Raw genomic sequence first — 27,710 nt, 5'->3', positions numbered from 1 at the left:
AGTTTGTGATTTAGCGCTTGGACTCGGGCAAGGTAATGATATATGATGGATGGTTTCTGAGACGTGGAGGTGAGTGACCCTAAACTGTTTCCAAAGTTACTTACGAAGTGTTTCTTGCATTATTTACTCGTTTGCATATCATGTGTGCCGGCATGTGAGTCCATGAAATGATTTAGCTTAAATGAGTTCTTGGGGAGTCTTGTGCTGAACACCAACGTCTCCTCTACTATTTACCTGGAGCCAACATCTCCACCACTTTCGTGAGTTCGTGACATTATCTGGAGCACCAACGTTGCTCCCTCTTACTGTTACACATTAAAGGATCTATTTGAGCGTTGGGTGTTTAAGTGCAATGATTTCACTGGCTCACGAGAGCAATAAACGTACATTTGATCTTTGACTCATGACAACATCGAAGTGCATTATCTTGAAATATATTTGATTACTGATTTTACTGGTTACTCACTGAGTTTTTAACTCACCCCAAAACTATTTTATTCCCGTCCATAGGGCTCGTGGCGAAGGAAGGCTTGTAGTACTTATTCACGTGACTGGATGGCATATATCTTGTACAGTTTGGATTTGGAATCATTCTATGTATAGTTGGGAATTGTTTCCGCTTCGCTTATGACGTGTAATTATTGGAGAATTTGATGTATATATGAGATTTATCTCGTAATTTATTTGAGGAATGTAGTGATCGACTGAGTCCCGGCGAGAGCTGGGCAGGCGGCCCGTTGAACCCTCTGGTTCGCCTAAGGGGGAGGTGGGGCTGTCACAGTTGGTATCAGAGCTTAGGCTTCAGATCTCTGTAGTGTATCCTAGGCTTGAAGTTTCGGATGCCGGACTGTGGGTTTGGTTTGAAATATCAGAGATTCTTGCAGGATGTCTTGACTTGATTGGTACAAGATGGAATGTCGAGGACGACATTCTTTTAAGGAGGGGAGTTTGTGACGCCCCGAACGAATGAGTGTGAGAAATTGAAAATTTTTATATATTTTCGCGACTTTATTTTGTTTTCTTGTCTATAATTTTATGCCTTTCTTCAATATATTAATTTCCTATACATTTTTATAAGGGAATATAGTTTTCAAATCATTTCCTTGATATAAGTTAGTCCACGCTAAGTTTGAAATGTATTATCAACGTGGGACCCGCTGGTGCGGTAAATGCGATATATTTTTGACAACTTGTTGGAGTTTTGTATTAAGTGATATTATTTTACAAGGTGCTAATAGATAATTAGATGTTACCTATATGGATTAGTATTGGAGAGACAAAAAGATAAGTTTTTAACCAAAAGGTGACAAGTGTCACCATCCTATTCACTCTTGGACTTTTGACCAAGATATTTTACCTTTTTAAAGCTAGTTTTGGCCAATTTATTTCTTCATTTTAAGCTCTCTTGGCTGAACTCCTTAGGGAGAGAAAAGAAAGAAACCTTCAACTTTTATTCTTCATTTCTTGCTTAGATCTTGCAAACCAACCGATTAAATCTTGAATTTGTCCACAAAGGTGACTTGCTAAGGGTGTTTCAAGGTCTTGGTGGAGTTATTTTGGAGAAGGAACCATTAAACTCCTACCTTTCATGTGGTTTTAAGGTATTTTGCCAAGAACATCCTCTTTACTTCAATTAATTGCTTATTAGTGGTTTTTAGTTGTTTTAGATGTGGTTTTGTGGAAGATTAGCACTTGAATGCATGAATTCCAGTTTAGGGTTTCATTTTTACCCTGTTCTGACCGGATTTATTTGAGCAGATTAGAGGCCGAATCAGACTTAGGTTAAAACATAAAAGTTGTAGCAAATGGTGTTAACTAGTTGCCTGAAAAATTTCAGCTCAATCTGATCACTGTATCATGTGAAATGACCGAAATACCCTTCACTGTCCATGAACCCTGTTCCGCGCCCAGATTTCTGTTTTCATGGAAATATCCATTTTTTATCATGAAATTGCATGATTTAGCCTTGGAGGTCCTCATAAGGAATGTAGGTTTATGTTTTGGCTTCGAAACGCCATAAGATTTGTTTCAATCCGATAAGGGTCACTTCAGTTATGGATATTGTGCCGAAAGGCGTATTTGATAGTTTATGATGTGTATGTGGTTGATTTGAGATGAATTAGTGTTGCTTGTAGGTTGGAAATGAAGCATTTTTGGGGAAATACTGTCCGAACTTTGGGAATGTATGATTGCTTTGAGTTTGTGATTTAGCGCTTGGACTCGGGCAAGGTAATGATATATGATGGATGGTTTCTGAGACGTGGAGGTGAGTGACCCTAAACTGTTTCCAAAGTTACTTACGAAGTGTTTCTTGCATTATTTACTCGTTTGCATATCATGTGTGCCGGCATGTGAGTCCATGAAATGATTTAGCTTAAATGAGTTCTTGGGGAGTCTTGTGCTGAACACCAACGTCTCCTCTACTATTTACCTGGAGCCAACATCTCCACCACTTTCGTGAGTTCGTGACATTATCTGGAGCACCAACGTTGCTCCCTCTTACTGTTACACATTAAAGGATCTATTTGAGCGTTGGGTGTTTAAGTGCAATGATTTCACTGGCTCACGAGAGCAATAAACGTACATTTGATCTTTGACTCATGACAACATCGAAGTGCATTATCTTGAAATATATTTGATTACTGATTTTACTGGTTACTCACTGAGTTTTTAACTCACCCCAAAACTATTTTATTCCCGTCCATAGGGCTCGTGGCGAAGGAAGGCTTGTAGTACTTATTCACGTGACTGGATGGCATATATCTTGTACAGTTTGGATTTGGAATCATTCTATGTATAGTTGGGAATTGTTTCCGCTTCGCTTATGACGTGTAATTATTGGAGAATTTGATGTATATATGAGATTTATCTCGTAATTTATTTGAGGAATGTAGTGATCGACTGAGTCCCGGCGAGAGCTGGGCAGGCGGCCCGTTGAACCCTCTGGTTCGCCTAAGGGGGAGGTGGGGCTGTCACAGTTGGTATCAGAGCTTAGGCTTCAGATCTCTGTAGTGTATCCTAGGCTTGAAGTTTCGGATGCCGGACTGTGGGTTTGGTTTGAAATATCAGAGATTCTTGCAGGATGTCTTGACTTGATTGGTACAAGATGGAATGTCGAGGACGACATTCTTTTAAGGAGGGGAGTTTGTGACGCCCCGAACGAATGAGTGTGAGAAATTGAAAATTTTTATATATTTTCGCGACTTTATTTTGTTTTCTTGTCTATAATTTTATGCCTTTCTTCAATATATTAATTTCCTATACATTTTTATAAGGGAATATAGTTTTCAAATCATTTCCTTGATATAAGTTAGTCCACGCTAAGTTTGAAATGTATTATCAACGTGGGACCCGCTGGTGCGGTAAATGCGATATATTTTTGACAACTTGTTGGAGTTTTGTATTAAGTGATATTATTTTACAAGGTGCTAATAGATAATTAGATGTTACCTATATGGATTAGTATTGGAGAGACAAAAAGATAAGTTTTTAACCAAAAGGTGACAAGTGTCACCATCCTATTCACTCTTGGACTTTTGACCAAGATATTTTACCTTTTTAAAGCTAGTTTTGGCCAATTTATTTCTTCATTTTAAGCTCTCTTGGCTGAACTCCTTAGGGAGAGAAAAGAAAGAAACCTTCAACTTTTATTCTTCATTTCTTGCTTAGATCTTGCAAACCAACCGATTAAATCTTGAATTTGTCCACAAAGGTGACTTGCTAAGGGTGTTTCAAGGTCTTGGTGGAGTTATTTTGGAGAAGGAACCATTAAACTCCTACCTTTCATGTGGTTTTAAGGTATTTTGCCAAGAACATCCTCTTTACTTCAATTAATTGCTTATTAGTGGTTTTTAGTTGTTTTAGATGTGGTTTTGTGGAAGATTAGCACTTGAATGCATGAATTCCAGTTTAGGGTTTCATTTTTACCCTGTTCTGACCGGATTTATTTGAGCAGATTAGAGGCCGAATCAGACTTAGGTTAAAACATAAAAGTTGTAGCAAATGGTGTTAACTAGTTGCCTGAAAAATTTCAGCTCAATCTGATCACTGTATCATGTGAAATGACCGAAATACCCTTCACTGTCCATGAACCCTGTTCCGCGCCCAGATTTCTGTTTTCATGGAAATATCCATTTTTTATCATGAAATTGCATGATTTAGCCTTGGAGGTCCTCATAAGGAATGTAGGTTTATGTTTTGGCTTCGAAACGCCATAAGATTTGTTTCAATCCGATAAGGGTCACTTCAGTTATGGATATTGTGCCGAAAGGCGTATTTGATAGTTTATGATGTGTATGTGGTTGATTTGAGATGAATTAGTGTTGCTTGTAGGTTGGAAATGAAGCATTTTTGGGGAAATACTGTCCGAACTTTGGGAATGTATGATTGCTTTGAGTTTGTGATTTAGCGCTTGGACTCGGGCAAGGTAATGATATATGATGGATGGTTTCTGAGACGTGGAGGTGAGTGACCCTAAACTGTTTCCAAAGTTACTTACGAAGTGTTTCTTGCATTATTTACTCGTTTGCATATCATGTGTGCCGGCATGTGAGTCCATGAAATGATTTAGCTTAAATGAGTTCTTGGGGAGTCTTGTGCTGAACACCAACGTCTCCTCTACTATTTACCTGGAGCCAACATCTCCACCACTTTCGTGAGTTCGTGACATTATCTGGAGCACCAACGTTGCTCCCTCTTACTGTTACACATTAAAGGATCTATTTGAGCGTTGGGTGTTTAAGTGCAATGATTTCACTGGCTCACGAGAGCAATAAACGTACATTTGATCTTTGACTCATGACAACATCGAAGTGCATTATCTTGAAATATATTTGATTACTGATTTTACTGGTTACTCACTGAGTTTTTAACTCACCCCAAAACTATTTTATTCCCGTCCATAGGGCTCGTGGCGAAGGAAGGCTTGTAGTACTTATTCACGTGACTGGATGGCATATATCTTGTACAGTTTGGATTTGGAATCATTCTATGTATAGTTGGGAATTGTTTCCGCTTCGCTTATGACGTGTAATTATTGGAGAATTTGATGTATATATGAGATTTATCTCGTAATTTATTTGAGGAATGTAGTGATCGACTGAGTCCCGGCGAGAGCTGGGCAGGCGGCCCGTTGAACCCTCTGGTTCGCCTAAGGGGGAGGTGGGGCTGTCACAGTTGGTATCAGAGCTTAGGCTTCAGATCTCTGTAGTGTATCCTAGGCTTGAAGTTTCGGATGCCGGACTGTGGGTTTGGTTTGAAATATCAGAGATTCTTGCAGGATGTCTTGACTTGATTGGTACAAGATGGAATGTCGAGGACGACATTCTTTTAAGGAGGGGAGTTTGTGACGCCCCGAACGAATGAGTGTGAGAAATTGAAAATTTTTATATATTTTCGCGACTTTATTTTGTTTTCTTGTCTATAATTTTATGCCTTTCTTCAATATATTAATTTCCTATACATTTTTATAAGGGAATATAGTTTTCAAATCATTTCCTTGATATAAGTTAGTCCACGCTAAGTTTGAATTGTATTATCAACGTGGGACCCGCTGGTGCGGTAAATGCGATATATTTTTGACAACTTGTTGGAGTTTTGTATTAAGTGATATTATTTTACAAGGTGCTAATAGATAATTAGATGTTACCTATATGGATTAGTATTGGAGAGACAAAAAGATAAGTTTTTAACCAAAAGGTGACAAGTGTCACCATCCTATTCACTCTTGGACTTTTGACCAAGATATTTTACCTTTTTAAAGCTAGTTTTGGCCAATTTATTTCTTCATTTTAAGCTCTCTTGGCTGAACTCCTTAGGGAGAGAAAAGAAAGAAACCTTCAACTTTTATTCTTCATTTCTTGCTTAGATCTTGCAAACCAACCGATTAAATCTTGAATTTGTCCACAAAGGTGACTTGCTAAGGGTGTTTCAAGGTCTTGGTGGAGTTATTTTGGAGAAGGAACCATTAAACTCCTACCTTTCATGTGGTTTTAAGGTATTTTGCCAAGAACATCCTCTTTACTTCAATTAATTGCTTATTAGTGGTTTTTAGTTGTTTTAGATGTGGTTTTGTGGAAGATTAGCACTTGAATGCATGAATTCCAGTTTAGGGTTTCATTTTTACCCTGTTCTGACCGGATTTATTTGAGCAGATTAGAGGCCGAATCAGACTTAGGTTAAAACATAAAAGTTGTAGCAAATGGTGTTAACTAGTTGCCTGAAAAATTTCAGCTCAATCTGATCACTGTATCATGTGAAATGACCGAAATACCCTTCACTGTCCATGAACCCTGTTCCGCGCCCAGATTTCTGTTTTCATGGAAATATCCATTTTTTATCATGAAATTGCATGATTTAGCCTTGGAGGTCCTCATAAGGAATGTAGGTTTATGTTTTGGCTTCGAAACGCCATAAGATTTGTTTCAATCCGATAAGGGTCACTTCAGTTATGGATATTGTGCCGAAAGGCGTATTTGATAGTTTATGATGTGTATGTGGTTGATTTGAGATGAATTAGTGTTGCTTGTAGGTTGGAAATGAAGCATTTTTGGGGAAATACTGTCCGAACTTTGGGAATGTATGATTGCTTTGAGTTTGTGATTTAGCGCTTGGACTCGGGCAAGGTAATGATATATGATGGATGGTTTCTGAGACGTGGAGGTGAGTGACCCTAAACTGTTTCCAAAGTTACTTACGAAGTGTTTCTTGCATTATTTACTCGTTTGCATATCATGTGTGCCGGCATGTGAGTCCATGAAATGATTTAGCTTAAATGAGTTCTTGGGGAGTCTTGTGCTGAACACCAACGTCTCCTCTACTATTTACCTGGAGCCAACATCTCCACCACTTTCGTGAGTTCGTGACATTATCTGGAGCACCAACGTTGCTCCCTCTTACTGTTACACATTAAAGGATCTATTTGAGCGTTGGGTGTTTAAGTGCAATGATTTCACTGGCTCACGAGAGCAATAAACGTACATTTGATCTTTGACTCATGACAACATCGAAGTGCATTATCTTGAAATATATTTGATTACTGATTTTACTGGTTACTCACTGAGTTTTTAACTCACCCCAAAACTATTTTATTCCCGTCCATAGGGCTCGTGGCGAAGGAAGGCTTGTAGTACTTATTCACGTGACTGGATGGCATATATCTTGTACAGTTTGGATTTGGAATCATTCTATGTATAGTTGGGAATTGTTTCCGCTTCGCTTATGACGTGTAATTATTGGAGAATTTGATGTATATATGAGATTTATCTCGTAATTTATTTGAGGAATGTAGTGATCGACTGAGTCCCGGCGAGAGCTGGGCAGGCGGCCCGTTGAACCCTCTGGTTCGCCTAAGGGGGAGGTGGGGCTGTCACAGTTGGTATCAGAGCTTAGGCTTCAGATCTCTGTAGTGTATCCTAGGCTTGAAGTTTCGGATGCCGGACTGTGGGTTTGGTTTGAAATATCAGAGATTCTTGCAGGATGTCTTGACTTGATTGGTACAAGATGGAATGTCGAGGACGACATTCTTTTAAGGAGGGGAGTTTGTGACGCCCCGAACGAATGAGTGTGAGAAATTGAAAATTTTTATATATTTTCGCGACTTTATTTTGTTTTCTTGTCTATAATTTTATGCCTTTCTTCAATATATTAATTTCCTATACATTTTTATAAGGGAATATAGTTTTCAAATCATTTCCTTGATATAAGTTAGTCCACGCTAAGTTTGAATTGTATTATCAACGTGGGACCCGCTGGTGCGGTAAATGCGATATATTTTTGACAACTTGTTGGAGTTTTGTATTAAGTGATATTATTTTACAAGGTGCTAATAGATAATTAGATGTTACCTATATGGATTAGTATTGGAGAGACAAAAAGATAAGTTTTTAAGCAAAAGGTGACAAGTGTCACCATCCTATTCACTCTTGGACTTTTGACCAAGATATTTTACCTTTTTAAAGCTAGTTTTGGCCAATTTATTTCTTCATTTTAAGCTCTCTTGGCTGAACTCCTTAGGGAGAGAAAAGAAAGAAACCTTCAACTTTTATTCTTCATTTCTTGCTTAGATCTTGCAAACCAACCGATTAAATCTTGAATTTGTCCACAAAGGTGACTTGCTAAGGGTGTTTCAAGGTCTTGGTGGAGTTATTTTGGAGAAGGAACCATTAAACTCCTACCTTTCATGTGGTTTTAAGGTATTTTGCCAAGAACATCCTCTTTACTTCAATTAATTGCTTATTAGTGGTTTTTAGTTGTTTTAGATGTGGTTTTGTGGAAGATTAGCACTTGAATGCATGAATTCCAGTTTAGGGTTTCATTTTTACCCTGTTCTGACCGGATTTATTTGAGCAGATTAGAGGCCGAATCAGACTTAGGTTAAAACATAAAAGTTGTAGCAAATGGTGTTAACTAGTTGCCTGAAAAATTTCAGCTCAATCTGATCACTGTATCATGTGAAATGACCGAAATACCCTTCACTGTCCATGAACCCTGTTCCGCGCCCAGATTTCTGTTTTCATGGAAATATCCATTTTTTATCATGAAATTGCATGATTTAGCCTTGGAGGTCCTCATAAGGAATGTAGGTTTATGTTTTGGCTTCGAAACGCCATAAGATTTGTTTCAATCCGATAAGGGTCACTTCAGTTATGGATATTGTGCCGAAAGGCGTATTTGATAGTTTATGATGTGTATGTGGTTGATTTGAGATGAATTAGTGTTGCTTGTAGGTTGGAAATGAAGCATTTTTGGGGAAATACTGTCCGAACTTTGGGAATGTATGATTGCTTTGAGTTTGTGATTTAGCGCTTGGACTCGGGCAAGGTAATGATATATGATGGATGGTTTCTGAGACGTGGAGGTGAGTGACCCTAAACTGTTTCCAAAGTTACTTACGAAGTGTTTCTTGCATTATTTACTCGTTTGCATATCATGTGTGCCGGCATGTGAGTCCATGAAATGATTTAGCTTAAATGAGTTCTTGGGGAGTCTTGTGCTGAACACCAACGTCTCCTCTACTATTTACCTGGAGCCAACATCTCCACCACTTTCGTGAGTTCGTGACATTATCTGGAGCACCAACGTTGCTCCCTCTTACTGTTACACATTAAAGGATCTATTTGAGCGTTGGGTGTTTAAGTGCAATGATTTCACTGGCTCACGAGAGCAATAAACGTACATTTGATCTTTGACTCATGACAACATCGAAGTGCATTATCTTGAAATATATTTGATTACTGATTTTACTGGTTACTCACTGAGTTTTTAACTCACCCCAAAACTATTTTATTCCCGTCCATAGGGCTCGTGGCGAAGGAAGGCTTGTAGTACTTATTCACGTGACTGGATGGCATATATCTTGTACAGTTTGGATTTGGAATCATTCTATGTATAGTTGGGAATTGTTTCCGCTTCGCTTATGACGTGTAATTATTGGAGAATTTGATGTATATATGAGATTTATCTCGTAATTTATTTGAGGAATGTAGTGATCGACTGAGTCCCGGCGAGAGCTGGGCAGGCGGCCCGTTGAACCCTCTGGTTCGCCTAAGGGGGAGGTGGGGCTGTCACAGTTGGTATCAGAGCTTAGGCTTCAGATCTCTGTAGTGTATCCTAGGCTTGAAGTTTCGGATGCCGGACTGTGGGTTTGGTTTGAAATATCAGAGATTCTTGCAGGATGTCTTGACTTGATTGGTACAAGATGGAATGTCGAGGACGACATTCTTTTAAGGAGGGGAGTTTGTGACGCCCCGAACGAATGAGTGTGAGAAATTGAAAATTTTTATATATTTTCGCGACTTTATTTTGTTTTCTTGTCTATAATTTTATGCCTTTCTTCAATATATTAATTTCCTATACATTTTTATAAGGGAATATAGTTTTCAAATCATTTCCTTGATATAAGTTAGTCCACGCTAAGTTTGAATTGTATTATCAACGTGGGACCCGCTGGTGCGGTAAATGCGATATATTTTTGACAACTTGTTGGAGTTTTGTATTAAGTGATATTATTTTACAAGGTGCTAATAGATAATTAGATGTTACCTATATGGATTAGTATTGGAGAGACAAAAAGATAAGTTTTTAAGCAAAAGGTGACAAGTGTCACCATCCTATTCACTCTTGGACTTTTGACCAAGATATTTTACCTTTTTAAAGCTAGTTTTGGCCAATTTATTTCTTCATTTTAAGCTCTCTTGGCTGAACTCCTTAGGGAGAGAAAAGAAAGAAACCTTCAACTTTTATTCTTCATTTCTTGCTTAGATCTTGCAAACCAACCGATTAAATCTTGAATTTGTCCACAAAGGTGACTTGCTAAGGGTGTTTCAAGGTCTTGGTGGAGTTATTTTGGAGAAGGAACCATTAAACTCCTACCTTTCATGTGGTTTTAAGGTATTTTGCCAAGAACATCCTCTTTACTTCAATTAATTGCTTATTAGTGGTTTTTAGTTGTTTTAGATGTGGTTTTGTGGAAGATTAGCACTTGAATGCATGAATTCCAGTTTAGGGTTTCATTTTTACCCTGTTCTGACCGGATTTATTTGAGCAGATTAGAGGCCGAATCAGACTTAGGTTAAAACATAAAAGTTGTAGCAAATGGTGTTAACTAGTTGCCTGAAAAATTTCAGCTCAATCTGATCACTGTATCATGTGAAATGACCGAAATACCCTTCACTGTCCATGAACCCTGTTCCGCGCCCAGATTTCTGTTTTCATGGAAATATCCATTTTTTATCATGAAATTGCATGATTTAGCCTTGGAGGTCCTCATAAGGAATGTAGGTTTATGTTTTGGCTTCGAAACGCCATAAGATTTGTTTCAATCCGATAAGGGTCACTTCAGTTATGGATATTGTGCCGAAAGGCGTATTTGATAGTTTTTGATGTGTATGTGGTTGATTTGAGATGAATTAGTGTTGCTTGTAGGTTGGAAATGAAGCATTTTTGGGGAAATACTGTCCGAACTTTGGGAATGTATGATTGCTTTGAGTTTGTGATTTAGCGCTTGGACTCGGGCAAGGTAATGATATATGATGGATGGTTTCTGAGACGTGGAGGTGAGTGACCCTAAACTGTTTCCAAAGTTACTTACGAAGTGTTTCTTGCATTATTTACTCGTTTGCATATCATGTGTGCCGGCATGTGAGTCCATGAAATGATTTAGCTTAAATGAGTTCTTGGGGAGTCTTGTGCTGAACACCAACGTCTCCTCTACTATTTACCTGGAGCCAACATCTCCACCACTTTCGTGAGTTCGTGACATTATCTGGAGCACCAACGTTGCTCCCTCTTACTGTTACACATTAAAGGATCTATTTGAGCGTTGGGTGTTTAAGTGCAATGATTTCACTGGCTCACGAGAGCAATAAACGTACATTTGATCTTTGACTCATGACAACATCGAAGTGCATTATCTTGAAATATATTTGATTACTGATTTTACTGGTTACTCACTGAGTTTTTAACTCACCCCAAAACTATTTTATTCCCGTCCATAGGGCTCGTGGCGAAGGAAGGCTTGTAGTACTTATTCACGTGACTGGATGGCATATATCTTGTACAGTTTGGATTTGGAATCATTCTATGTATAGTTGGGAATTGTTTCCGCTTCGCTTATGACGTGTAATTATTGGAGAATTTGATGTATATATGAGATTTATCTCGTAATTTATTTGAGGAATGTAGTGATCGACTGAGTCCCGGCGAGAGCTGGGCAGGCGGCCCGTTGAACCCTCTGGTTCGCCTAAGGGGGAGGTGGGGCTGTCACAGTTGGTATCAGAGCTTAGGCTTCAGATCTCTGTAGTGTATCCTAGGCTTGAAGTTTCGGATGCCGGACTGTGGGTTTGGTTTGAAATATCAGAGATTCTTGCAGGATGTCTTGACTTGATTGGTACAAGATGGAATGTCGAGGACGACATTCTTTTAAGGAGGGGAGTTTGTGACGCCCCGAACGAATGAGTGTGAGAAATTGAAAATTTTTATATATTTTCGCGACTTTATTTTGTTTTCTTGTCTATAATTTTATGCCTTTCTTCAATATATTAATTTCCTATACATTTTTATAAGGGAATATAGTTTTCAAATCATTTCCTTGATATAAGTTAGTCCACGCTAAGTTTGAATTGTATTATCAACGTGGGACCCGCTGGTGCGGTAAATGCGATATATTTTTGACAACTTGTTGGAGTTTTGTATTAAGTGATATTATTTTACAAGGTGCTAATAGATAATTAGATGTTACCTATATGGATTAGTATTGGAGAGACAAAAAGATAAGTTTTTAAGCAAAAGGTGACAAGTGTCACCATCCTATTCACTCTTGGACTTTTGACCAAGATATTTTACCTTTTTAAAGCTAGTTTTGGCCAATTTATTTCTTCATTTTAAGCTCTCTTGGCTGAACTCCTTAGGGAGAGAAAAGAAAGAAACCTTCAACTTTTATTCTTCATTTCTTGCTTAGATCTTGCAAACCAACCGATTAAATCTTGAATTTGTCCACAAAGGTGACTTGCTAAGGGTGTTTCAAGGTCTTGGTGGAGTTATTTTGGAGAAGGAACCATTAAACTCCTACCTTTCATGTGGTTTTAAGGTATTTTGCCAAGAACATCCTCTTTACTTCAATTAATTGCTTATTAGTGGTTTTTAGTTGTTTTAGATGTGGTTTTGTGGAAGATTAGCACTTGAATGCATGAATTCCAGTTTAGGGTTTCATTTTTACCCTGTTCTGACCGGATTTATTTGAGCAGATTAGAGGCCGAATCAGACTTAGGTTAAAACATAAAAGTTGTAGCAAATGGTGTTAACTAGTTGCCTGAAAAATTTCAGCTCAATCTGATCACTGTATCATGTGAAATGACCGAAATACCCTTCACTGTCCATGAACCCTGTTCCGCGCCCAGATTTCTGTTTTCATGGAAATATCCATTTTTTATCATGAAATTGCATGATTTAGCCTTGGAGGTCCTCATAAGGAATGTAGGTTTATGTTTTGGCTTCGAAACGCCATAAGATTTGTTTCAATCCGATAAGGGTCACTTCAGTTATGGATATTGTGCCGAAAGGTGTATTTGATAGTTTATGATGTGTATGTGGTTGATTTGAGATGAATTAGTGTTGCTTGTAGGTTGGAAATGAAGCATTTTTGGGAAAATACTGTCCGAACTTTGGGAATGTATGATTGCTTTGAGTTTGTGATTTAGCGCTTGGACTCGGGCAAGGTAATGATATATGATGGATGGTTTCTGAGCCGTGGAGGTGAGTGACCCTAAACTGTTTCCAAAGTTACTTACGAAGTGTTTCTTGCATTATTTACTCGTTTGCATATCATGTGTGCCGGCATGTGAGTCCATGAAATGATTTAGCTTAAATGAGTTCTTGGGGAGTCTTGTGCTGAACACCAACGTCTCCTCTACTATTTACCTGGAGCCAACATCTCCACCACTTTCGTGAGTTCGTGACATTATCTGGAGCACCAACGTTGCTCCCTCTTACTGTTACACATTAAAGGATCTATTTGAGCGTTGGGTGTTTAAGTGCAATGATTTCACTGGCTCACGAGAGCAATAAACGTACATTTGATCTTTGACTCATGACAACATCGAAGTGCATTATCTTGAAATATATTTGATTACTGATTTTACTGGTTACTCACTGAGTTTTTAACTCACCCCAAAACTATTTTATTCCCGTCCATAGGGCTCGTGGCGAAGGAAGGCTTGTAGTACTTATTCACGTGACTGGATGGCATATATCTTGTACAGTTTGGATTTGGAATCATTCTATGTATAGTTGGGAATTGTTTCCGCTTCGCTTATGACGTGTAATTATTGGAGAATTTGATGTATATATGAGATTTATGTCGTAATTTATTTGAGGAATGTAGTGATCGACTGAGTCCCGGCGAGAGCTGGGCAGGCGGCCCGTTGAACCCTCTGGTTCGCCTAAGGGGGAGGTGGGGCTGTCACAGTTGGTATCAGAGCTTAGGTTTCAGATCTCTGTAGTGTATCCTAGGCTTGAAGTTTCGGATGCCGGACTGTGGGTTTGGTTTGAAATATCAGAGATTCTTGCGGGATGTCTTGACTTGATTGGTACAAGATGGAATGTCGAGGACGACATTCTTTTAAGGAGGGGAGTTTGTGACGCCCCGAACGAATGAGTGTGAGAAATTGAAAATTTTTATATATTTTCGCGACTTTATTTTGTTTCCTTGTCTATAATTTTATGCCTTTCTTCAATATATTAATTTCCTATACATTTTTGTAAGGGAATATAGTTTTCAAATCATTTCCTTGATATAAGTTAGTCCACGTTAAGTTTGAAGTGTATTATTAACGTGGGACCCGCTAGTGCGGTAAATGCGATATATTTTTGACAACTTGTTGGAGTTTTGTATTAAGTGATATTATTTTACAAGGCGCTAATAGATAATTAGATGTTACCTATATGGATTAGTATTGGAGAGACAAAAAGATAAGTTTTTAACCAAAAGGTGACAAGTGTCACTATCCTATTCACTCTTGGACTTTTGACCAAGATATTTTACCTTTTTAAAGCTAGTTTTGGCCAATTTATTTCTTCATTTTAAGCTCTCTTGGCTGAACTCCTTAGGGAGAGAAAAGAAAGAAACCTTCAACTTTTATTCTTCATTTCTTGCTTAGATCTTGCAAACCAACCGATTAAATCTTGAATTTGTCCACAAAGGTGACTTGCTAAGGGTGTTTCAAGGTCTTGGTGGAGTTATTTTGGAGAAGGAACCATTAAGCTCCTACCTTTCATGTGGTTTTAAGGTATTTTGCCAAGAACATCCTCTTTACTTCAATTAATTGCTTATTAGTGGTTTTTAGTTGTTTTAGATGTGGTTTTGTGGAAGATTAGCACTTGAATGCATGAATTCCAGTTTGGGGTTTCATTTTTACCCTATTCGGACCGGATTTATTCGAGCATATTAGAGGCCGAATCAGACTTAGGTTAAAACATAAAAGTTGTAGCAAATGGTGTTAACTAGTTGCCTGCAAAATTTCAATTCAATCTGAGCACTGTATCATGTGAAATGACCGAAATACCCTTGACTGTCCATGAATCCTGTTCCGCGCGCAGATTTCTATTTTCGTGGAAATATCCATTTTTGATCATGAAATTGCATGATTTAGCCTTGGAGGTCTTCATAAGGAATGTAGGTTTATGTTTTGGCTTCGAAACGCCATAAGATTTGTTTCAATCCGATAAGGGTCACTTCAGTTATGGATATTGTGCCGAAAGGTGTATTTGATAGTTTATGATGTGTATGTGGTTGATTTGAGATGAATTAGTGTTGCTTGTAGGTTGGAAATGAAGCATTTTTGGGGAAATGCTGTCCGAACTTTGGGAATGTATGATTGCTTTGAGTTTGTGATTTAGCGCTTGGACTCGGTGACGGGTATTTTACATACGTGCAAGCTAAAAAATACCGAATTACACCCGTTCACTGCAAGTATACAGATCAACTAGTAGTTTAAGGTATATATCGGGTCGATCCCACAAGGAAGAGTGAACAATTACCGGTATTACTAAAGCTTCTCTATTATTTAGACTATCAATGAATTATAACAAATTTATCCTATTGAAATTATACAAAATAACAAATAAATGCTCCTTAGGTTGTGGTATCCCTAACTACTCATGCAAGTGCTATATTTGGATCGTTGAATACTACATCTAGGCTAGTTATGGTGTAATTTCCTTATGCATTTGAATCCTACATTCGTAGTGAATCAATTATACTAATAACCAATCCATACCTATTCTCATGGTTATGAAATTAGTTACAAGTTCATTTCTTCAATGAAATTACATGAAATTAATCACCAAAACCCCATAGGTGCACCTCTACTCTCGTGAGTGTACTCCCCATGTTTAGCATTTCTTGAACTAGTGTTAAATCTCAATTTTCATTGCAAAAACAACACCTTAGATAATCACAATTAATGGTACCAGATTAATCATGATTTAAAGAGCCAAAGTGCTAAATAACTTGCTCAAATCATAGCAATCAAATAACCAAATAATAAACACTAACAATCATAGAAAGTTCAACCAAACCCAAGGTATAAACTTTAAAGACACATATCAAATATAAAATCCAAAACTTGCATATTAACTAAATTTGGAATCAAGTACAAAAGATAAAGAGTTGGAAAGGAATGTAACCCATGTCACTTGATCTCATCACCTTGCCTTCTTCATCTCCATCTTAATCTTAGTCTAGCAATATACAAGAGTGGATGAACTACACTAGCTAACTATCCTACACAAAGGAAGTGGAAGAACTACATTTCTGCAGACTACAGCTCTCTCCCCCGTATGTTCCTCTCTGAATGAATCCTCTGTCTCTGCATATAAACTCATGAAAAGTTCCTCTTCTCCCAGTCCAAATTTGCTGCTATAATTCTTCAAATCTCATTTTGTTAAGATAGTCAAAAACCATTGTTTTTGACTTGAAAATAAGCCATATTGTCTGCCATTTTGTCTTCTGAAGCATGTGCACCGAATTCCCTTGCATCTTATAGCTGGAAAGTGGTATGAACACAAGGGAAATGGCTGAGTCAAATTGCAGAATTTCGGCCAGAAAACGCGCCTACACAAAACGCGGTTACAAGTCACGTTTTGTGTACTCGCGTATTCACTTTGGCCTTACTTAATCTGCGATTTTGTCTATCATAAAGGCCGAACTGGCTTTTGTGTAAAACACTAAAGTTGTAACCCTTTGAGTTAGCTTTTCAATGCTTCAAGAATCATCCAAATTGGAGCTTTGTAGCCTAAGATATGACCAAAATACTATAGACTGGTCGGAGCTCTGTTTTCCACTTTGGACAGCTGAGTTGAATTTCGGTATTTCAACTTTTGGACTATGAAACCGGCTGAATTGGACTTTGATGTCTTCATACCAAATGTAGCTATATCTATTAGCTTCAAAATGTTACCAAGATCACCTTGATCCGATCTGTGTAGCTCCAGATACAGTCAAAATACCAAAACGTGTCAGAGTTGTTAAACCTGACTTTTCTTGCATTTTTCCTTTTACACTTCATATTTTATTTTCACCACTTTAATCCATCTTCAATCATCCAAATATCTTCCCAATGCACTTCATTTGATGATTGAATCATTAAACCTACAAAATATGAAGTTTTTTTACCATAAAAATCCATAAAATGCAATGTTTAGCCATTTTAACATAAAATGTAGTTTTTTTACCAAAACCTTAGTTATTTTAGTTATAAAACTAAATAATCAAACCAAAATTAACTAATAAAACACACTAAAAATACGTAAAATAAACTCTTATCAAATACCCCCACACTTGAATCATTGCTTGTCCTCAAGCAATAAGAAATACAAACCAACCATGATCCAAAAGTTGAAAATAAACATATGTAGCATTTCAACTTCATTTCCTCAAAACAAAGTAAATAACCATTATGCAATTATTCAATTAAATTCAAGTACTCATAATATCAAGTAAAGGAGAGCCAATTATACCGTAATTATAACAGGTTCAAATCCATTTTTCATCCTTACCCAATCTTACAAGTAAGTAACTCATATGGTCAATAATATGCTTTCTAAACCCATGATCATCTTCTTATTTAACTTAAAGAGGGATTTATTTATATAATATAGCTAATATTACTTAAGTTGTGAAAGTATATTTTTACGCGAGGATCAACATTTTTAGATGAAGATCACCGGTTACTCAACACTTCACATACTCAAGTTGCTTTGCATACTCTTAATTCAAGTACCGTTTTACGCGAAAGTCGACATTTGTAGATGAAGACTCCCGGTTACTAAGTACAAGAATCATTGGAGTAGAATAAATAAATTTTTTTTTCTTCTTTTTTTTCACTTTTTTTTTCTTTTTTTCTTTTTACAGCAAAGATAATAATAAATTCCTCAAAAGAATAATCATGAGAAGAGTATTGCACTTATTGACCATATTTATCACTTAACTTATAAAATCAAATAAAGCGAAGAAATTTCATCAAATATGCAAAAAAAATATAGGCATAATTTTCTCCACTTTAAAAGATATACTTTCCTACAAATGCAAAAATTATAATCACATAATAGTCATTTCCAAGTTAAATGAGAAAAGAAGTGCTTAAACCACATATATTTATCTCAAATGTAGAAGGAATTTGAACTACTAATGGTATGGAACTTTGTTACCCCTTTGGATGAAATTTAAATTTTTAAAATTTTTGGGGCAAATTTGCAATTTTGGACAAGATGTTAGAAAAATTTTGAATTTTAACACAAGTCCAATATTTGCAACTAATAATTCAATCACATACAATGTATATAATCTCAATTCTCCCCCCACACTTAACATGCACATTGTCCTCAATGTGTAAAAAGAAAAATCAAGATAAAGAAAAGTAATACTCCCCTATTGTTGCGATTGAATATGAAGCTTCAAAATCCATTGTCCGTGTATCTCCAACGCTTCATGAGTTTCATTGGATAACCATTAGTGATGTAATCCTAAAAGTGAAAAATAAGAAACAAAAGTGATAACAAAGGTTTAATAAACAAAATGATGATCCGTAACTTCAATCCTTTGTTTTCGTGACTCAAGGTACAAGAAAATATATGAGGAAAAGAAGAAAAAAGAGAATCAAGGAATCTGCAATTTTTTTTTTCCGAAAACGCGACTCATTAAAACGCGCCACCAAGCTGCGTTTTGTGAAGTCGCGTTTCTTCACATATCTTGCAGGATCGAAAACGCGACTGTGTTATAAAACGCGACTTTGAGTCGCGTATTTTAAGGCGCGTTTTCAATTTTTGATCAGGCTGCGCGTTTTCTTCAGTATAGGCGCAGAATTGAAAACGCGATTATGGAAAACGCGATTCTAAGGCGCGTTTTCAGCCCAAGTGCGTTTTCTTCTGCGAAATTTTTGCAGAAAGCCAATTTTGAAAAATTACCATTTGTACCCCAATCATTCAAAATGCATCATAGATCATTTGTTTGCTAAAATTCTCAATGCATGCACATGTAAAATGATCAAAATATGCATTTTAACCCCTTCTAACAAATCAAAAACAACAATTCCTAAAATTGAGGGTTTGAGTTCCTTGATCAAATTTCGCCTTTTTCATCTCATTTGGTCACTTTTGCTTCCATTTCCAATACCTACAAATGAAAAATAACAAAATAACTCAAACATATACTTTAAACATAAAATCACCCCAAAATAACATAAACTTAAACAAACATTGGGTTGCCTCCCAATAAGCGCTTCTTTAAAGTCAATAGCTTGACTATTTCACCTCATTTTTCAAGGAGGCTTAGTTAACGAATAATCCACCATTTTTGGTCGTGGTGGATCATTAAATGGTGACTTTATAGCAAAAGTCACATGATCTAATGATAGGAGAAATGAAAGTGACTTACATATTCCAAGTGTTTCATAAATATTACCTTGAATATGCACCACTTGAGAACTTACCAAAGGAAATGTCATGAGAGTATCTTGGGCAGCAATACCCTTAGAACCTATACTTTTAATGCACTCCTCAAGAGGGGTGAAAAATGAGTCATTAAAACTCACCTCTTGAGGCTCAAAGTTAGTTCCAAAGATATTATCATGTGAAATGGATATTTGCTCATTAAAACACACTTGAGATTCATCATTTTTATCAAAATGCAACCCATTTTCACATACAACATTCCCACCATTCATGCTAGGATCATTTTGCAATTTATTAGAGGAAATAACTTCACACAATGCATTCAATTGCTCATGTATTCTACCAAAGTGAGAAGCTAATTCATCTATTCTTTCTTCAATCCTATCAAAACGGTCAGAAGTTGCATTAGCTAATTTTTCTAAAGCTAACTCCCAAGATGGCTTAGAATCATTAGCTACCATGTCAATTGCCAACTCCCAAGATGGTTTTGATTCATTTTGGACACATTCAGGTTGGTAATCGTAAAAATATGAAGAATTACTATAAGTAAATTGATTATCCCAACCATAAGCAGGAGAATTACTCCAATTAGCACTATATTGATCAAAACAAGGATTGTAATCCTCTAATTTATCATAATAATCCACATTTTGTGCTTGCATACATGTATTAGTAGCATGATAACCTCCACACAAGTCACAAATCACATGATAAGAATTAAAAGCATTAGCATTCCTCCCTTGCTCAATTTCATGCTTAATTGTGTCCATTTGAACTTGTAACATCATAACATCAAATTTAGCCTTTAAGCACCTTAAACCATCTTCAAAAGACATATCTTCAGTAAATTCTTGGTTACCTCTGTTGAAGGAGCTTTGCACTTGGTAACCATCCATTGCTAATCTTCCATTTCTTAAGCATTGTCCTCCAAATTGACCTACCCTTCTCATCACCTAAAATTGCTTTTAAACAACCTCAAAAGCAAAATTAGTAAGAAAAATAGGTAATTAAACACATACACACATAAAACACAAAAATAACAGAAAATAACATCAAACTATAACTAATAAAATGTCTAAACTAATAAAGTTGCTCTTCACACCGATATTGCCAAATCTTCCCCGGCAACGGCGCCAAAAACTTGACGGGTATTTTACATATGTGCAAGCTAAAAAATACCGAATTACACCCGTTCACTGCAAGTATACAGATCAACTAGTAGTTTAGGGTATATATCGGGTCGATCCCACAAGGAAGAGTGAACAATTACCGGTATTACTAAAGCTTCTCTATTATTTAGACTATCAATGAATTATAACAAATTTATCCTACTGAAATTATATAAAATAACAAATAAATGCTCCTTAGGTTGTGGTATCCCTAACTACTCATGCAAGTGCTATATTTGGATCATTGAATACTACATCTAGGCTAGTTATGGTGTAATTTCCTTATGCATTTGAATCATACTTTCGTAGTGAATCAATTATACTAATAACCAATCCATACCTATTCTCATGGTTATGAAATTAGTTACAAGTTCATTTCTTCAATGAAATTACATGAAATTAATCACCAAAACCCCATAGGTGCACCTCTACTCTCGTGAGTGTACTCCCCATGTTTAGCATTTCTTGAACTAGTGTTAAATCTCAATTTTCATTGCAGAAACAACACCTTAGATAATCACAATTAATGGTACCAGATTAATCATGATTTAAAGAGCCAAAGTGCTAAATAACTTGCTCAAATCATAGCAATCAAATAACCAAATAATAAACACTAACAATCATAGAAAGTTCAACCAAACCCAAGGTATAAACTTTAAAGACACATATCAAACATAAAATCCAAAACTTGCATATTAACTAAATTTGGAATCAAGTACAAAAGATAAAGAGTTGGAAAGGAATGTAACCCATGTCACTTGAGCTCATCACCTTGCCTTCTTCATCTCCATCTTAATCCTAGTCTAGCAATATACAAGAGTGGATGAACTACACTAGCTAACTATCCTACACAAAGGAAGTGGAAGAACTACATTTCTGCAGACTACAGCTCTCTCCCCCGTATGTTCCTCTCTGCATATAAACTCATGAAAAGTTCCTCTTCTCCCAGTCCAAATTTGCTGCTATGATTCTTCAAATCTCATTTTGTTAAGATAGTCAAAAACCATTGTTTTTGACTTGAAAATAAGCCATATTGTCTGCCATTTTGTCTTCTGAAGCATGTGCACCGAATTCCCTTGCATCTTATAGCTGGAAAGTGGTATGAACACAAGGGAAATGGCTGAGTCAAATTGCAGAATTTCGGCCAGAAAACGCGCCTACACAAAATGCGGTTACAAGTCACGTTTTGTGTACTCGCGTATTCACTTTGGCCTTACTTAATCTGCGATTTTGTCTATCATAAAGGCCGAACTGGCTTTTGTGTAAAACACCAAAGTTGTAGCCCTTTGAGTTAGCTTTTCAATGCTTCAATAATCATCCAAATTGGAGCTTTGTAGCCTGAGATATGACCGAAATACTATAGACTGGTCGGAGCTCCGTTTTCCACTTTGGACAGCTGAGTTGAATTTCGGTATTTCAACTTTTGGACTATGAAAACGGCTAAATTGGACTTTGATGTCTTCATACCAAATGTAGATATATCTCTTAGCTTCAAAATGGTACCAAGATCACCTTGATCCGATCTGTGTAGCTCCAGATATAGTCAAAATACCAAAATGTGTCAGAGTTGTTAAACCTGACTTTTCTTGCATTTTTCCATTTACACTTCATATTTTATTTTCACCACTTTAATCCATCTTCAATCATCCAAATATCTTCCCAATGCACTTCATTTGATGATTGAATCATTAAACCTACAAAATATGAAGTTTTTTTACCATAAAAATCCATAAAATGCAATGTTTAGCCATTTTAACATAAAATGTAGTTTTTTTACCAAAACCTTAGTTATTTTAGTTATAAAACTAAATAATCAAACCAAAATTAACTAATAAAACACACTAAAAATACGTAAAATAAACTCTTATCACTCGGGCAAGGTAATGATATATGATGGATGGTTTCTGAGCCGTGGAGGTGAGTGACCCTAAACTGTTTCCAAAGTTACTTACGAAGTGTTTCTTGCATTATTTACTCGTTTGCATATCATGTGTGCCGGCATGTGAGTCCCTAAAATGATTTAGCTTAAATGAGTTCTTGGGGAGTCTTGTGCTGAACACCAACGTCTCCTCTACTATTTACCTGGAGCCAACATCTCCACCATTTTCGTGAGTTCGTGACATTATCTGGAGCACCAACTTTACTCCCTCTTACTGTTACACATTAAAGGATCTATTTGAGCGTTGGGTGTTTAAGTGCAATGGTTTCACTGGCTCACGAGAGCAATAAACGTACATTTGATCTTTGACTCATTACAACACCGAAGTGCATTATCTTGAAATATATTTGATTACTGATTTTACTGGTTACTCACTGAGTTTTTAACTCACCCCAAAACTATTTTATTCCCGTCCATAGGGCTCGTGGCGAAGGAAGGCTTGTAGTACTTATTCACGTGACTGGATGGCATATATCTTGTACAGTTTGGATTTGGAATCATTCTGTGTATAGTTGGGAGTTGTTTCCGCTTCGCTTATGACGTGTAATTATTGGAGAATTTGATGTATATATGAGATTTATCTCGTAATTTATTTGAGGAATGTAGTGATCGACTGAGTCCCGGCGAGAGCTGGGCAGGCGGCCCGTTGAACCCTCTGGTTCGTCTAAGGGGGAGGTGGGGCTATCACAGTTGGTATCAGAGCTTAGGCTTCAGATCTCTGTAGTGTATCCTAGGTTTGAAGTTTCGGATGCCGGACTGTGGGTTTGATTTGAAATATCAGAGATTCTTGCAGGATGTCTTGACTTGATTGGTACAAGATGGAATGTCGAGGACGACATTCTTTTAAGGAGGGGAGTTTGTGACGCCCCGAACGAATGAGTGTGAGAAATTGAAAATTTTTATATATTTTCGCGACTTTATTTTGTTTCCTTGTCTATAATTTTATGCCTTTTTTCAATATATTAATTTCCTATACATTTTTATAAGGGAATATAGTTTTCAAATCATTTCCTTGATATAAGTTAGTCCACGTTAAGTTTGAAGTGTATTATCAACGTGGGACCCGCTAGTGCGGTAAATGCGATATATTTTTGACAACTTGTTGGAGTTTTGTATTAAGTGATATTATTTTACAAGGCGCTAATAGATAATTAGATGTTACCTATATGGATTAGTATTTGAGAGACAAAAAGATAAGTTTTTAACCAAAAGGTGACATGTGTCACCATCCTATTCACTCTTGGACTTTTGACCAAGATATTTTACCTTTTTAAAGCTAGTTTTGGCCAATTTATTTCTTCATTTTAAGCTCTCTTGGCTGAACTCCTTAGGGAGAGAAAAGAAAGAAACCTTCAACTTTTATTCTTCATTTCTTGCTTAGATCTTGCAAACCAACCGATTAAATCTTGAATTTGTCCACAAAGGTGACTTGCTAAGGGTGTTTCAAGGTCTTGGTGGAGTTATTTTGGAGAAAGAACCATTAAGCTCCTACCTTTCATGTGGTTTTAAGGTATTTTGCCAAGAACATCCTCTTTACTTCAATTAATTGCTTATTAGTGGTTTTTAGTTGTTTTAGATGTGGTTTTGTGGAAGATTAGCACTTGAATGCATGAATTCCAGTTTAGGGTTTCATTTTTACCCTATTCTGACCGGATTTATTCGAGCATATTAGAGGCCGAATCAGACTTATGTTAAAACATAAAAGTTGTAGCAAATGGTGTTATCTAGTAGCCTGTAAAATTTCAGTTCAATCTGAGCACTGTATCATGTGAAATGACCGAAATACCCTTGACTGTCCATGAATCCTGTTCCGCGCCCAGATTTCTATTTTCGTGGAAATATCCATTTTTGATCATGAAATTGCATGATTTAGCCTTTGAGGTCTTCATAAGGAATGTAGGTTTATGTTTTGGCTTCGAAACGCCATAAGATTTGTTTCAATCCGATAAGGGTCACTTCAGTTATGGATATTGTGCCGAAAGGTGTATTTGATAGTTTATGATGTGTATGTGGTTGATTTGAGATGAATTGGTGTTGCTTGTAGGTTGGAAATGAAGCATTTTTTGGGAAATGCTATCCGAACTTTGGGAATGTATGATTGCTTTGAGTTTGTGATTTAGCACTTAGACTCGGGCAAGGTAATGATATATGATGGATGGTTTCTGAGCCGTGGAGGTAAGTGACCCTAAACAGTTTCCAAAGTTACTTACGAAGTGTTTCTAGAATTATTTACTCGTTTGCATATCATGTGTGTCGGCATGTGAGTCCATGAAATGATTTAGCTTAAATGAGTTCTTGGGGAGTCTTGTGCTGAACACCAACGTCTCCTCTACTATTTACCTGGAGCCAACGTCTCCACCACTTTCGTGAGTTCGTGACATTATCTGGAGCATCAACGTTGCTCCCTCTGACTGTTAAACATTAAAGAATCTATTTGAGCATTTGGTGTTTAAGTGCAATGATTTCACTGGTTCGCGAGAGCAATAAACGTACATTTGATCTTTGACTCATGACATCATCGAAGTGCATTATCTTGAAATATATTTGATTACTGATTTTACTGGTTACTCACTGAGCTTTTAGCTCACCCCAAAACTATTTTATTCCCCTCCACAGGGCTCGTGGCGAAGGAAGGCTTGTAGTACTTAGTCACGAGGCTTGTAGTACTTATTCACGTGAATGGATGGCATATGTCTTGTACAGTTTGGATTTGGAATCATTTTACGTATAGTTGGGAATTGTTTCCGCTTCGCTTATGACATGTAATTATTGGAGAATTTGATGTATATATGAGATTTATTTTGTAATTTATTTGAGGAATGTAGTGATTGACTGAGTCCCGGCGAGAGCTCGGCAGGCGGCCCGTCGAACCCTCTGGTTCGCCTTAGGGGGAGGTGGGGCTGTCACAACTTAAGTCACCGACTGAAGGGACCACAACTAAGCTGTCAAATACCGGGGAAAATCGACCCAAAGGACCAGTTAGAGTATACGCAGTGGGTCAACAAGAGGTGTTAGACCTTTCAGTGGGTATCGAAGGTACGCCCTTTCTTATCGGAGCGCTGCAAGTGTTTAATAGACCCTGACGACACGTATTTTTGTAAACCCTGCAATTATGGTTCACGAACAAAGGCATCAATTTCGAGGACAAAATTATTCTAAGTGGGGGAGGTTGTGAGACCCCGGTCAGTTCTTAATTTTGATATTAGGTTATATGCATTATTTGTGCGGTAACATTAGGTTTTGGGACTAATTCGAAAACCCTAAGTTGGGGTTAGTATTGAAACCCTAGTTTTTGTATTAATCATAAGTTCGAGTGGTGATTAAAGTTAGTTATGCTAATGTGTGTTTTAGTACAGGTAAGTATAGGATTTGATCTAATTTATATCGGATAAGTGAGTTTACAAGTTAGAAAACCCTAACTGCTAGCGAAACCTTTAGTGTTATGATCTGTTAGAAGTTTTAAGTTGGTTTAAAACCCTAATTTTGCCTATGACAAAAATATTGTTGTTTAATTGCTTTTATGTGAGATAAAGTATGCTTAAGTATAGGTGATTAAGATAAGAAAGTGATTAGTGAAGCAATTAAGTATGATTATATGTTTTGGACTAGATTAAGTTATCATTTATGGAGTAAATTGAAAGCTTTGCAAATGTTTAAGGGCAAGAGTTGATCAAATGCAAAGTTGAAGGTGTAAGGGCTTGAGAGCAAAAATGAAGCTTTTGTGTGATTGGTGGAAATAGAAATATCTTCTAAGGCTTTGACCATCTTGTATATATCATAGGATTTTCATAAAAAACAAAATAAAATAAGAAAGAAGAGAGAGAGAGAGGTGGCCGAACCAAGGAGCAAAGAAAAGAGAAAAATTTCCTTCAAAATTCTTCAACTTCTAGCTTCCATATTGGTCTTGGAGTTTAAGACAACATCTTTGCTACTTGATTGTTGTGGGTTAATCATCAACAAGGTTGGATTGAAGGTAAATCACCTCTTTTAAAAGTTAAATTTTGGGGTTTTAATCTTGAAGTCATGAAAGTGAAGTTTTTGTTGTGATTATGAACTTGTAAGGCTCATGTGGTGATTATTGTGTTGATTGATGGCTTATTTTAGTGGTTTATTGCTGTAAAAATTTGGGTTCAGGCTATGGAAGATTAGGGTTTCTTGCTAAGCATTCTAGTTAGCTCTAATCTTGTGTTATTGAACTTGTAGTGGTTGTGTTTGATGATTGGCTTCATTGGTTTGGTGAGTGAATGGTAAAAACTGATTTGGGTTAAGAAACCCTAGGCTTCCTTAGGTTAGTTTAGCTTGGCTAATGTTTAGTGAGTTAGGGTTTGGTTAGAAGGTTGATAGATTAAGTTTAGTGATGCAATAAAGTTAGGTTAGGGATTATGGTTAGTTTTTGGGCAATTTTGTAGTGACTTAGAGGGAAAGACTCTGCCCATTTGTAGGCCATTTAGAAGTTAGTATATGTGTGTTTAATTGGTAGGAATTGGGTTAGAAAGTTTGCATGAGAATCATAGAACGAACCATGCGTTTGCGGCGAGCAAAACCGACAAATCTGGAAAAACAGGGCAGTCCACAAATCCGAATTTGAATTCCATTTTTCTTCATGCTACGTGCTGATTCAGAAGTTTCTCAAAACATAAAAGTTGTAACCTCTTAAGTCCTGAATATGCCTGCAAAATTTCAGGTCAAACGGATCAGTGTAACTTGAGTTATAGCCAAAACACTTGCACCTGTTTTGCACCTATTTTGTACACTGGATTGTGTTACGTTTTTGAATTTTGCTTCTGACCATGCTCTCTCTGTTTTGATAACATGTAAACTGGGTGTTAACCTCTTCATAAGGAATGTATATCTTGGTCTTAGCTTCGAAACAGTATAAAGTGCATCCAAATCCGAGTTCCGTAGCTTCAGTTATGACCGAAACAAGATCGGTTGTCAGAACTGCTTTCGAATTTGGACAGTTCTGACAGGAAATTTGAACCCCTTTTTCCCCATGCTCTGTATTGATTCAGCTTTTGGTCCAAACATGAAAGTTATAGCCTTATGAATGAGCTTTCTAATGTCTCTGGAATTTCTTGATTTCGATTTCTGAGTCATGAGTTACGATCTTTCAAACAGGGCCTGTTTGGTAACCCGAAATGAAATGGCTGGAACTA

This window comes from Coffea arabica, chromosome 8c (genome assembly GCF_036785885.1).
Source record: "Coffea arabica cultivar ET-39 chromosome 8c, Coffea Arabica ET-39 HiFi, whole genome shotgun sequence".
In the NCBI taxonomy this organism is placed as follows: Eukaryota; Viridiplantae; Streptophyta; class Magnoliopsida; order Gentianales; family Rubiaceae; genus Coffea; species Coffea arabica.
This window is presented reverse-complemented; position numbering follows the sequence as displayed.